General features: G+C 34.2%; 1 protein-coding gene across 2 annotated transcripts in view; it reads right to left on the bottom strand.

Annotated features, from left to right (window-relative positions):
• bru3 (CUGBP Elav-like family member bruno 3) overlaps positions 1-14904 on the bottom strand; it is a 256980-nt gene that overhangs the window by 180940 nt on the left and 61136 nt on the right. The window contains exon 3 of one of the 2 annotated variants that reach the window (XM_074169682.1): positions 8896-9014. The exons of the other annotated variant lie outside the window; for it this stretch is intronic. The gene's annotated coding sequence lies outside the window, so the exon portion shown is untranslated. The remainder of the gene's footprint in view (positions 1-8895; positions 9015-14904) is intronic. 2 annotated transcript variants of the gene reach the window in all.

Here is a 14904-nt window from a genome sequence, read left to right on the forward strand (position 1 = left end):
AAAGGAAATAGATTGATCTTGTGGACCTTTCACTCTTTTCATGAATCCCATGAATCAATCTGCCTTTTAGATTAGAATTCATATATGACTTATGTTGACATAAGTATGAACATTCTTGAAAATGAAAAACAGCCAATGGTATCAATATCAATTTGTCTAGCCCTTGAAGATGTTATCGAAAATACACATATTCTCATTATATTCACATTATTCATTTCTGGTAAGTACTCTTACCATCAGACTGACCGATCAAATCATCCAAAGGAAGAATTCGTTCTGGTCGGTCTTCGCTCATTTACACAGTAGGTTCATTGACCGATGCCTATCAGAAAACAACTACTCCTCTGGCTAATACCACGAAGGGCGTTGGATTATATCCTACAGATGTCAGGACAAGATTCTTGAAAGTAGAAATTCCTGCATATGCTTTTTGCGATAGAACAGCCTGACTCGATTCTGAATTATTGGAACGGGTACACTTGCAAAGCGGTTCCCAACTATTTGACCTCAGCTTTGTTAGAGGTATGATACTCAATTATGGGAAATCATCGACTTTGTGTTGATTTGAACGCTACCTTGTACTGACGAAAATCCAAATAGCCCGAAACCAGTCTACAAGTGTGTTTTAATAATTGAAAATCTATTTCGGCAGTTCAGTGAAGAATTCTGCACTGACACCTGTCAGATATAATCCAACAACCTTCGTTGTATTAGCTAGGGGAGTAGTTGTTTTCTGGGTATTAGTTCATGAACCTACTGTGTAGGTAACTGAAGACTGAACTGAACGAGTTATTCCTTCGAACATGCCCAATTACTATACGTAAAATAAATTTTCTTATACGAGGATTTGAGCCATTAGAATATGCGGTTGATTAGTACCTCGTCTACGGGCAGAGAGGGCGATGACAGATATGTTGCTTATTGTTCGTTTCAGCTTTGTTCGAGGTATGATACTCTGAAAGAATTTGATTTTCAATTATGGGAAATCATCTACTTCGCGTTGATAATGACGAGAGGCTGAAAAGATCAAATCTGACATGCAAGTGTGCCCGTTCCAATAATTGAAAATCGATTCCGTCAGTTGAATCACCAAAATCATATCCAGGAATTTCTTCCGCGGAGAAACCTTAACTGACACCTGTTGGATATAATCCAACGCTCTTCGTGATATTAGACAAAGGAGTAGTTCATTTCAGATAGGTGTCAATCCATGAACCTACTGTGTATATGAGTGAAGACTGGTTCAAATGAATCGTTCATTTAGATGATTTGATTGACATGTGAGACTGACAGATGATCAGCAACTGAATGAATCACAATTTTGAAAAAAACTCACATTGGTTTTGAACAATTTTTTCCAATGTGAATCTGAGACATTATTCAAATGAAAGGAATAATATTTTTAAAATTTTCGAAATTAGCACCTTGTTTTGGCAATTTATTCATCATTCCAAAAAATCACCTTTCAGTAACCCAACATCAAACATAAAAAAAACATATTCTGTTACCGTTGTTATGAACGAGTAAGAGTTTCTCAATATTCCACGAAAAATCGTTTTACTAATTCTGAATCCACTGATTCTAGTTAAATCAGTATTTTTTATACGGAACTATTATACACTGAAAGCTGGATGCATACAACATGTAAAGAGAAAATAAAAAGTGTCGAGTGTTTACCATAATCGAAAAAGCATTATTGGAGATATGAAAGTATTATATCCCGGGGGATCAGGTTGTTTCCCGTACATTTTGATTAAATTCGATGTGTTCCGCTTTGTTCTTCTTCCCGTATAAAATATGTATTTGATAAGATATTTTTCCACAATCATACCTTGTTTTGTAATCTGTTTTTGTTTGATGGTGTACATATTTGAGGAGATGTCTAAATGTCGGTTTGAATTTCGCCGTTTTATTCATAACAGATGTGGAAGATTTTTCATTGAACGTACATCTGAAATGATTTCTCTCAATTATTTTCCACCTACCTTTTGTTTGTGTCCACATACATCATAAGATGGATTTTGAACAAGTGCTCTAGGAATTTCAGTTCCCAGCTTAAGGAAATTATTGTCGAAGCGGCATCCAATACTGAATGGCATTCAGAAAACTTGATAAAAGTCGGGTACTGGTCAAAAAATTGCAAACATTACTAATATCCCCAAATTGTGAATTTGAAAGAAATACCTTCGACACGTAAAAACTTTTCTTTCAGAGAAGTTCTGGGACGTATAATCACTTTTTGAAAAAAAACTATTATAACAATCCATATTATACTTGTTGAGAACCGTGGACTGCTCAAAATTTGTGCGTTACGTTCATTCGATTTGTGAATTTTCATTTATTTTATGTTGATACATCCGCCTCGAATATATATTCACAGTTTTGACTGTTTATCATGTTTAGTTTGTTGGAAAGAAGCATACATATTAGAAGAACATTGCGTGATCGGCGATTTTAAGCTATCGAAAAAAATGGAGAAATTTGCATCAAATTCTGTGAAGAAAAATTGAACTAATTGCTCAAAAACAAAAAAATGTTTTCAGTGGCATACGGTGATTGTACTCTGAGTCAGAAAAATATTCACAAGTGGTACAAGCACTTCACAGAAATTAGAGAAGATGTGAATCACGGCGATCGCTCTGGACGCCCTAGCAAATCAACAACCGCTGAAAATGTTGCGGTTGTGGAGAAATGTGTTATGGACAATTGACGAATGACTCTGAGAGAGTGCATATCAGAACTGCTCCAAAGATAAAAAAGCGCACAAGTGTATTATATTTGCGGGGGTCTACGTTGAAGGTGTCAAAATAAAATTTGATGAATAATTAAATATTTATTGACAAAAATGAAAAGTCACCTCATTTTTGAACAGATGGCGTATTTGAAATTCATTCAATGGGTTGAAGCGCTAATTTTCATAAAAAATAAGAAATATTGCAAAAATCAATTGGAAATAAATTTTTGCTCTCTTGCCATAAGAAATTTTTTTTAAGAACAAATATTTATATAAATTGAATCTCACGACATAAGCAATTATATTATATCCCTTATCAGTTCAAAAAACTTTTCCTCAGTTATTCCAAAGGTGCGATTTTATTCCATCCTTTTCATGAAAGAGGACGTATGCTTCTCCACTCACAAGCGATTTTGATGACACGTGTGATGCTTGTTTGTTTGAAAGTGGTTGAAAATGTTTCGTGGTGCCTTTCATCAGTTTGGACTCCCATTGTATAATATGATATAAATTAATTTGAAATCCCTGAAATAATCTGTACAAAATTAAAAACGTAAGCTGAAAAACAATTTCATCAAGCAAAAAACTGAAATTACAATGAAATAACATAAAAGCAACAACAACAAAAATTGAACTAATAACAGGAGCTGAAACAAATGAAAAATTATTAACAAGAATTGAAAATTAAAAATATAAAATTAAAAGATACCAAATCAAGTTACTTTTTTTGGTTGTTGCTTCTATGATGGTTCATTGTAATTTCGGTATTTTGCTTAATAAAATTAGTTTTTAGTTAATCCTTCAATTTTGTTACAAATTCTTTCATGTATTTCAAATCATGATGTACTGTTTGGAACCTTTGGTGTAGTAATGAATATTACTGGAGTTTTTTCCCAACACCAAATCGTTATTTTAACACTTCGACACGTGTTTCGATCACCAAGTGATCATCTTCAAGAGGAAGATAAAACTGAAACAAGAATTGTTTCTTCCTCTTGAAGATGATCACTTGGTGATCGAAACACGTGTCGAGGTGTAAAAATAACGATTTGGTGTGGGGAAAAAACTCCAGTAATATTTATTTCAAATCAATTTATATCATATTAGACAATGGAAGTCCGAACTGATGAAAGGTGATACTTGTTATTATGAAAAGAAAATTGTTTATTGATCCATACCTTTCTCAAAAGAGTTTCAACTGATATTGAAATATTCTTCCTGTTTTGTAAGATTTCCTTCTTTCATATACTGAAGCCGTATCAGGAAGCGAAAATAATTTTTGTCATACAATTTGGGAGACAATTTACGTTTCAGAAATATTTATTGCTTATCATATCCTCAACAGTCAAATTTGAAATATCCCACATACTTGTGAATGTGCCATTTTTTGTTCCTATTCACTGTAATGATATAACCATTGACAAAACGCCAACTATTTTTACTACACACTAAAATGACATATAAAAAAGGCGTCAATTCAACATGTCAATGTATTCACTAATTTGATTATGTTTCCACCAATTTGAGCATGAATTAGTTTCAGGTGGAAGATACCTCTAACGTAGGATAAACACAAAAACTTTTCCCAATCACCTGAATTTGAATACTTCTCTCGACGCGCGTTTCACTAAGCTGGCGTCTGCAGGAGATGATGAAAACTGTAATTGGGGAAAGTGTTCGTTTTTGAATGGAAATGAGTTCTAGTCGTTTTTGTACAATGAGTGAAAGAATGAAACGGTTAGTGCGACTTTTTTGCATTGAACTAATTCCGAGAAATTATTCAGAAAAATGATAATTTGTCATTTCATTTTCATTAATGACTATATTTTTCAGAATAAAATTCCACAGCGTAAAAGTGGAAGTCACACATTTTGACCAATCGCAGATTCAAATGATACTACAAAGAGAATGAAAAAATTATGAAAATGAGTATTTCAATTTTCGGAAAAAAAAGTTTTCTTCTCATACATCTCTACTTCACTATTATGAAAGTAAAATGAATAATTTCCTAAAAACATACCATTTTGGAAACGTATTTCTGAAGTAAAAAGCTTTGAGTTTGAAAACTGTAGGACCTTTCCTAATAATCTAAAGTTGTCAAATCCACTCATTGACACAAACATAATTTATTCCTAAGTTATTTTGAATTAAAAAAGTAGTAGTGGCAGTGTACTGAGAGTCGTAAATTCAATGCATTCTGAAAATATAATTTTGAATTAGTTTTTGAGACATTTTCTCGGGATTTCAACCTTCCATACATAGGTAGTCTGAAAAAGAAATAAATCTAGATAAATTGAGTATCTCGAAGGAAATGATGAGCAAACTGAAAAGTTCAGAGAAAAATGATATACATGTTTGACTTTATGAAATCTTAACGATTTTTCCAGTTAGACAAGTGCATACATAATTTTTTAGATTGATTCAATTGATTTGATAGGCATACTAGGGTGATCCAAAAGTTTCCGACCTAACAAAAGAACCAATTTTTTTTCTCCATTTTTCAACATAGTCTCCTTCTGACTCTACTGTACTTCTCCCAGCGATGATCTCATCTTTGTAACCAGTCCAAATAGCACTCGTCGTTTGTCTCTGCAAAATTTTTGTTTACGAAGTTGATTGAAATTTGATTGGCATTTGACGGAAATTTCTGTCATCTGAGGGCAATTTCAAGATGGTAGATCAAAAAAATCGATTGGGGTTAGATCCGGTGAGTAAGGCGGATGGTCAAGCGGTTCAAACCGTAACTCATGGATTTTCGCCTTGGCAACCGGTGAGATGTGAGACGGCGCGTTGTCTTGGTGAAACAGGATGTTTGTTCTCCCTTTTCCCTTTTCGAAGATAATCGATCAAAATACCTTCATGACTATACCAAAAAAACAGTCACCATCACTTTTCTAGCCAAAAAAACAGTTGAAAATGTTCATTCGAATATGTTTTTGGTCTAACCTGAGCAAATGCGGCAGCCAATGCGCGGACAGCGCATTGGCAGCCGCATTTGGACAGCTAATAGTGATTCAAGATGTGACAAACACGATTTTTTGAGGTTCATAAACTCTGATATCCCTCTCACTTTCATTTGGTGGTCAACTAGCATCATTTAGTGAACTTTGGCGATATTTTTGTCAGTAGTTGGAGTTTTTGGACATCCCAAACGTTCATCTTCTCCCAAACTCTTAGGCCAACGTTTGAATTCAGCCGCTCAAAATTCCACTGCGGTAAATGCTGTTGCAGAGTCCCCATACACAGAATCCAACTCATCTTTGATTTGAGAAGGCATATTGCCATGAATAACAAATACATAATGCCAGCTCGATACCCAGATGAACAACGAAATTCACAAGCTTTTATTTACGAGTGCTGTTGTCTTCAAGGAGAGGTTGAAAACTTTCCAGACCGCCCTCGTATATTTTCCGAGTAACTGACAATTAGACTTTTTCTTCAAAAGTTCAGTAGTTGTATTCTGGAATGGATGATTTGCTATTTATTATAATTGAGAAATTTCTCAGTTGGTCTAGATTAATTTTTCAAATTGTGAAAGGTTGAATTCCCCCTAAAAAACTAGAATCCTTTTATTCTGAATTCCTTATAACTTTACAATTTGAGCTACACTTGATTTTACTGATAGTTTTTTAACAGGTCAACTGCCGATTTTTTGAGATACTCTCGGATGCCGTTATGTTTTATTTGCAATTCGTATCGTCAATTATAAGTCTGAAAAAGTCTATAGGTCTGCCTCTGGCCGGAATAACTCTTGATTTTTTTGAATGTAAACTGTTTCAATGTACCTGTTTTTGTCCACTAGAATTTCTTTCGCGCATTAATCGAAGCTGGTCATCACCATGTGCATCTGAACCACTTTTTGATTCGGAGGGATATTCATCTTCGGACTCTGACAACGACACAAAAAATAAAAACCGCGTGACCAACTATAACACGTGCTCAACAAATGTTTTTAGAAGAACACCAGTACAGCTAAATCTTCCTCTAGCCAATGCCGAATGGTAAGTTAGGCATACAGAACACTCCGATCGGAGTTGGTGGCATCGCTGATTGATGCCCGTATACTCCAATCGGAGTAGTTGGCATTCAACCTGTTAATACCTTTTCTAATCGATTGCCATCTTAGTTATAAAAATTATTGGAAGTAGTGAACTGGAATTCGTGAAAGATGCACTTGTACATTATTACCACACTGATTATGGATTAGATTAAACATTTATTCAAAACAAAATTTTTTTTTATTTTTCAGCTGTGTTGGTGCTGTAACTAGTATATACAGAGGTGAGACAGGATGGAAGAGGTAAAGAAAGGGTAAATGACAGTGCTTGGTAGTTGCGTTGTAACATACGCGGCGCCACATTGACGATACTTACCGGCCTCTGGCATCTAACGCGCTAACAGGCTTTCAAAAGTGCAGCAATTTCGTTATCGATTGTTTTTCATATATGTGTGGAACGATCCCATTGTTTTAACCCCACATAAGTAACATTTCATTGGCCAGAACACCCAAAAAAACCAAAATTGAACTCCTGAAAAAACCTATTTAGAAATTTTGAAAAGAAGTTGATTTTTGCAAAAAATCATATTTATAAAACGACAGAGTTATTTAACAACGATGCAAAATTTCGATCCCGAGTGAAAAATCCAAGCTATTATTTGTTAAAACCGACTTTCTAAATACTAGGATGGAAATGTTAGTTATTTGACTGAAAAGTATTATTGCTTCTCTTGAAATTCGAAAGGCCCATTCAATTAAGAAATTCCTTAAGTTAACTTTCCAAGTGATCCAAACTGATGCTGAAATCAATGGAAGGTAAAAGTGAAACCTCTGGCAGAGATTCGACCGAACGAAAACGCTTCAAGTACACATCAAAATTGTTACTCCTTTTAAAAGGATTTTTACCATCCGAGTTTGCAATGTCTGAAAATGGCATCACGCCAGCTTGGTTGCTGTCAGTTAATTTTTGAGTTAATTTTTAGAATCATGATGAAACAAAAGATTATATTCATCAATATTTCTCATCCAAGGAAAGTGAACGAAAGATGAAGAGAACTTTGGCGCTTTCAGAGGTTCCATTCACTGTGTTGAAACTGGAGGCTGAAACTTTGAAAATCTTCCGGAATCACGAAATAATAAATAATATTTTTCGCAATATAAGTAGAAAATTTCCACACTGGTTCCATCAATAGCCGATTTTAGAAAATAATATCCAATTACGTTTCATTTTTAGTGTTATAATGGAAGTTTAGGATTTCACAAAGTTTTATACTTGTGGAAGTCTGGATCTGGATGAAAATTCTCAAGAACATATTGAAAAATGTGCATTTCAGAATCTACAAACAATGGGATGGCATACATAAAGTATATTTGGATACCCTTCAATGTGGGGTGATGGTTTGGAGCACACTGTACACCGCTGTACCGGCTGTGAAATTTATCAAAGTGTCTCTACATACGACAAGAGTTATTATTATTTTGGTACCAATGTTTTCTACAGTTCCCAAACTCTTTCAAAAACAACATCAAGAAGCAATAAATTGAAAGCTTTGATATTGGGGAGGTCGGTTTAATTTCTGCTCCCTTCGCAGCTGTTCCTCATTCAATTCGTTCAGTAACATTTTTCGAGTTAATGATGATGTAAAAAATGTTGTCCTATCTCTATTCTCTTTTGAAATACAATGGCACTACAATTCTTTCTTTGGCTTTTGTAGGGTTTTCTACCCAGTCTTACATATTTATAACAGATGATCAAGATCTTTTCCTAACGACTCCTACTCAATTGGTTACAATTTCAATGTTTACCTGAATGACATGACGGATTTGGTTGGATTCGTTTCACTCCAAGAGTTCCATTCCCATCATAAATCACCACTAATAAAGGTTTTTTTTTTCAAATCATACATAATCTACAACGAGAATTTAAATTTCATGCACCTGGCTAAAACAATCGGAGGTTCCAGACATTTGAGTAGACGAAGAAGCTGCACTCTGGTACCAATACCACATGGATATTGTTGCACTATACATTCAAAGGTACACAACGTCTAGACATACATCGAACGAACGAGCTGACCATTGCTGCACAGGAACAACGCACTACAACAGTCTAATACGCACAACACTGTCACAACGCCACAACAAGGACAGGACGTGGTCTTACTTGACCGGGTCCAGGCGGGTCGGGAGCTAGCTATCTTCTCGTTACCTTGCCCCTACTTCCGATAGACGCCGCCGCAACTGTCAGTGTGGGATATCGCGGGTTATGTGGCATATCGAGCTCTGCAATCAGAACATATCTAGCAGCGGCGTCCTTCAACCCATCGCAGCTCCGAGCCAGATACGCCACTGCTAAAACTGTAAAAATCACCTGGACGTAGGCCCGGAGCGTACGGTGGCTACACTGGTATTTGCAATGCCGTTTTCAAATTTGAAAAGTTACCATAATATTACCAGGACAGAATGGATATTGATAAACACTTGATTTGAAATGATATTTTTTTTACAGAATTTCGAAAATCTTAAAATTTGGCAATATATCTACCTACTTGTAAACTAGTGAAATACATTTCGATGTATTTTGTTGTGAATCTGTACGGATTACGGTGGACTACGGCAGTAGATAGATTTTCTCTGAATTGTGCAATACTTTTCAGTTTATTGGAAAAACAATGATACAGAGTTAGCGTATCATATTTTATCATCAGTTCACACCAAATAGATGAAGAAAATATATGAAAGTTGATTATACTTCTATCTAAAGTATGCGCTGTAAGGTCAACAAAAGCAACAAGGCATGAAAGACAATGACCAACCAACCGTGGTTTGCAGTTTTTGACACAGTATTTTCATCCAAAAAATAATGCATTTTTTGATCATGTTACTGACTGAGCAGAGTTTTTGTTAATGTTGATTTATTAGAATTCTAATATTCTGGAAAGTAAAAAACACAAAGAATTCAGAAAACGTAACAGCCGGTTGTATTGAGTTATGATAATATTGATTTTCACGTCTATGTTCTATATAATCAGACAATAATTTTCAAAATGAAGCTCATTTCTGGTTCTGGAAAACATGAATAACTGATCACTCAATGTCTTTACAATTTTAAAATTTCTAAGGATTCTAAGAAAATCTATCGAATACCTGAAATTTGTAGAGGAATCTTACTGTCAATAACAATATGACTTCAAATTTCAGTGAATGTCATTTGTCCAATTTGTTTTTGAAATAAAAAAGTCACTTTTATCTTTTTTTCATGTACGTTCACCAAAAACTCCAAACAACCTCATGCTGACATGATTCATTTTTTATCAGAACGAATTACATCAATGAGAATAATATAGTCGAATAATATACTCATGAGGCTTTCTAAAATTTGGTTTTGTGTAATTGATTGATGGAATATCATCGTAAAAACCATGATGAATAAAAACCAGCCGAGAGGTTTCCAGTTGGTCATCTCGGTTGGCGTACCTGAAAAACTAAGTGTACAGAACACAAGGACAATGATTAACACTCTTAATGATACTGAAAGTAAATATTAATCCGATATCCATAGGAGTCAATTTTACTCATTAATTTCCGGGAATATTATTACTTTACAACTTAAATATTATTCGTATGTGTAATGAAAATATATCAGGAGATATTGTGTATGGAACTAGAATATCAGCTTCTCAACAATGACAGCAAAAAAACAGTATATAACAATAAGAATAACTTTTTCTGATATTGTAGTAGTCGCTTTTGAAAGTACAATTTAGGAGATGGTGAAACAGATCTTAAATGATCTGCATGTATTAAAAAAATGAATTTAAATGAATGAGATTAATTGAACTAAACAATTCGGAGTTCACGGTCAAAAAATGATTTGAAGTTTTTCTCATAAAATTCAACCACAATATTTCGACAACCTTTCAAACACGCAATTCCTGTGGAGAGATTATAATAGATTTTCATTGTAAAAAACATTCAATAATTTATATTTAAAAGTTTCTTGTCATCCAAAGAAAGATAGCATGTTTTTACGTGTTCTCCAAAGCTGATACATATTGAATAGTAATCTGATGTGATTTGACATCACATAATACAACAACTGCTTCAGATCTTGTTACCATTTCACAAGAAATCTTGGCAAATAATTTCAACGAATGCTTTCCATTACGAAAACTGAAAGTGAAGACTAAAAAGCCTTGATTCTCAACAGGTTTAGAGATTTCTGCTAAGAATCTGAGATCTGTTTAAATCTGTTTAAAATCTGTTTTTCCGTTAATCAGCATAATCCCCATATGAACGACAACTCTCAGGAGTTGAGAAACTTGTGCGAGCTAAGGACTAACGAGGTCTTACCTTTTAACGTGTGATTTCTAACACGTACAATAAAAAAATTTACATCGAATTTAGGTTTTATTCAATATTTCAATAGATATACAAAAATCTATCGATGCTTGATCAAAAAATAATTACTACTCAAAAAGAATTGGGTCATCACAAAATGAACCTAGAGAGAAATGGGCAATTATTAATTAATTGCGGGGTGAAAGAAGGCTATCTTCATCAGCAGTGATCAACATTGATCCGAATCCTTTGAATTTGTACTGCTCTATTGCCGGACAAATAACAGCCACTATAGTACCCAAACTCAACCCTTTAAGTTATCTTGATCAAATTCAATGTCCCGATAATTTCAACTTAACAACCACAAATGTTTACCAGATAAAACAAACTCTCAAGGAAATAAAAAATGATAAGTCCGCTGGATTGGATGGTAAAAGTAGAAGACTCCTTGATAACCTACCGATAGAAGCTCTATTTGTCCCAACTGAGGTAATTAGCAAATCTTTTGTTACAGGAGTATTTCCCTCAGTTGTTTTACCTCTCTATTAAGGTGGAGAGGTCACTAACCCCTCGAACTTCAGATCCATCTCGTTATTAGCAACTATCTCGAAATTAATCGTAAAGCTAGTGAAGAAAAGATTGTTGAAATTTTTATCAAATGGAAAGATATTGAATGAATGCCAAATTGGCTTCCAAAGCTCTTAAAACAATAATGATGAAATCTTTTTTTTCGAAAGCCTTCGACTTGTATACTACAAATGTAGCTATGACAACTTGCTATTAGATGGAAGGAAGATAGAAGAAACGACTTGCACTATATTTCTTGGTCTGCATATTGACAATGAGTTAAAATTTAAAGAACATATCACATCTTCATGCACAAAATTGGCTTCAGGATCATTTGCTGTCAGAATTGTCATCAATAAACTTGATATATTCACTGCTAGATCGACTTACTCTGCCCTAATCTACCTCATTCAAGGTATGACATTGCATTTTGGGGATTATGTAGTAAACAACTATTGAATCAGGTCTTCGTGTTGCAAAGAGATCTTTACGGTTTTTATGTGAAGCAAACCATGGGGATAGTTGTAGATAACTTTTCGTTAAATTCCGAAGTCTCATTCTATTCAGCATCTTCATTCTTGGAGTTATTTGCCTAATTCATAAAAGATATAACACTGATTCTCCAGATACACATAGAATCCACAACACAAGACAAAACAGTAGTAATAATATCCATCTGCCAGTACCCAGATTGACTCTAACAAGACACTCTAACATGTACGAAGGGAAAAAAAATTCAACCATTTACCACAGGTAGATAGGGATATAATAGAGCAGAGACGTTTCAGGGAGTCGGTCAAAAATATACTGCTCATGAAAGCTTATTATAGCTTGTAGGAATATTATGATGACAAATTGTAAATATTCCCAGTGTTCCGCCAAGATAAACTCAAAAATATTATGTATTAACGATCATGTTTTTATCATTATTATTATTATTATACATATGTTCTTGTTTTATTTTACATCAATATGTGTAAATTAAATTTTAATACAATTGCATTTATAATGAACATGCAAGATTTGTTTTTTTTACAAATATGTTTTACATACTTTTTACTCATTTATATTTTTATATCTATATGTTTTTGTGAATGATGCAACTAATTTTCCTTTATTTTCAGTGTTTCAATATTAATATATGTTACAAAAAGGATTTGAAGCATATCGTATGCATGCTTTCTGTTTTGGAATAGCGACAGTTCTACCAAAATTTCATTTAAAAAAAATTTCTCAAATCCCGAAACGACTCAAAACAAAGCCTTACTTCGATGACATTGTAGTTCATGGTGCAAAATAGGATGGATGCAATCAAAACACCCAGTTGTGTAACCAACATCTTAATTGGTATGATCTGCTTCCCAATAAAAATAAAGGTTTTTCTCTAACCAAAAACTGAATATTTATGACATGTGTCATCAATGAATTGAGTAGATAAATTTCCTTGGTCTAGGGTACTTTCTATTCTAGATTCACAGCTGATTCCTCGACAACGACTTTTTGTTAAATTTGTCACTCAAATTGAAATTAGATCCCAGCCCAATATGTATCGCTGCTGTCAAGAAGACAAACGCAGGTATTGAATGGCCAATTGCTTGGAAAAACCAAGATAAAGCGAATTGTTCCCAACTTACTCACTGGTCAAATATCAATCGGGATATTGTTAGATTAGTAAAAGAATGTCGATCTGATCATCAAAAGCTCTAGTGCTCTCTTGGACCCACCTCAAAAAATTCAGGCCTGAAATCATGTTGATTATACCAGTTCATTCAAAAATTAAATTTTTCTTGTAGCTATGCATACTGCAAGTCATATTTCAAATATTCAATACTTTCAAATGTTGATGCCTCTTTTTTGTATGCGATTATAAGAGGATTCAATATGAACGAAAACTACTTGAATCAAACGTTACGATATATAATTTTAATCAAAAGAAGATCCAACGAGTGAGATGAAAAATAATCCAGGTCAGTTGAAAAAAAGTTTGTACAAAGGCATTGGGAACATAATAGGAATAGTCACATTGAAAAAATAACAGAAATATAACAAACTATCTGGATACATTTTTTGCCATTTGAAGTGAGGGCACTTCAAATTAACTGAAAAGAACAATTTGTTCAGGCCAGTCTTGACTGGCAGCCCGGTTTCGGGATATCTGGCATCTCGTCAGTGCAAGGTAGTGGCCATCTTCAACCTAAAGTTGATAATATCCCAAAATTAAAAATTGAATTCCTTTCAGAGTATCATTCCTCTAACCAAGCTGAAGCGAACGATGAACAACAAATTTGTCATCGCTGCATCTGGTGAAAAATCCGCACATCCAAAAATCGCCCAGCTCCACGTATGAAGAAAGAAGCCTTCACATATATTCAGTGAGCATACTTGAAAACTGGCTGGAAGAACAATTTGTTTAGGCCAGTCTCGACTTACCTACACTGTAGATTAATGTACTGTAGGTGTCAGTACATTAATCAGGCATTAACATACTTCGGCGAAGATTCCTGCACTGACACCTTTTGGATATATTCCAACATTTTTCGTGGTATTAGCCAGTGAAATAGTTGTTTTCTGATAGGTGTCAGTCCATCAACCGACAGTGTGGGTAAGTCGAGACTGGCCTGAAGAAATTGTTCTTCAAGTGAATTTGATTTACTGCCAGCCGTCAAGTATGTCCACCGATTATATGTGAGGGCATTTTTCAGGTTTTTCCACGTTTCTTCTGAATCAACCATATTATCATATATAAATAAATAAAATAAATAAATAATAATATTTATTTCAGAATATCATTACAAAGAATGATACAAAATTTCGATATAATGAAATAAATATGGTTGAACTCCACGAAAGTTTCCCCTGTATGTGGAGGGGGTAGGAACAATTTAATAACTACGGATATATTAGCAAATTAATACATATTGACACAATAACAGTCTGCAAAGTCACACACACATATTCACGATAATTATACTCACTTATATGAAGACTATTTACAATACAACATTAATAAAATCCGAGGAGGATTACATTAAAATTTATTATGAGATTTCATTCATTAGCTTTCCGAGTACACATTTACACTCAAAGGGACAGTCTATCTAGTAATGATTTTTCAGGTCAATGTACTGGTGGATTTTTTTCCGTGGTTGGGCGTTTATCTAGGCAATCAATTGCTTGTGAAATGAATATATAGAATTTACTAATTTCAGTTCATTAGGTATCATATTGTAGCATCGAGGCGCCAAATATTTCGAGAATCTAACCC

This window comes from Leptinotarsa decemlineata, unplaced genomic scaffold (genome assembly GCF_025532065.1).
Source record: "Leptinotarsa decemlineata unplaced genomic scaffold, Ldec_3_MD MMD2_P_RNA_scaffold_5, whole genome shotgun sequence".
Classification (NCBI taxonomy): domain Eukaryota; kingdom Metazoa; phylum Arthropoda; class Insecta; order Coleoptera; family Chrysomelidae; genus Leptinotarsa; species Leptinotarsa decemlineata.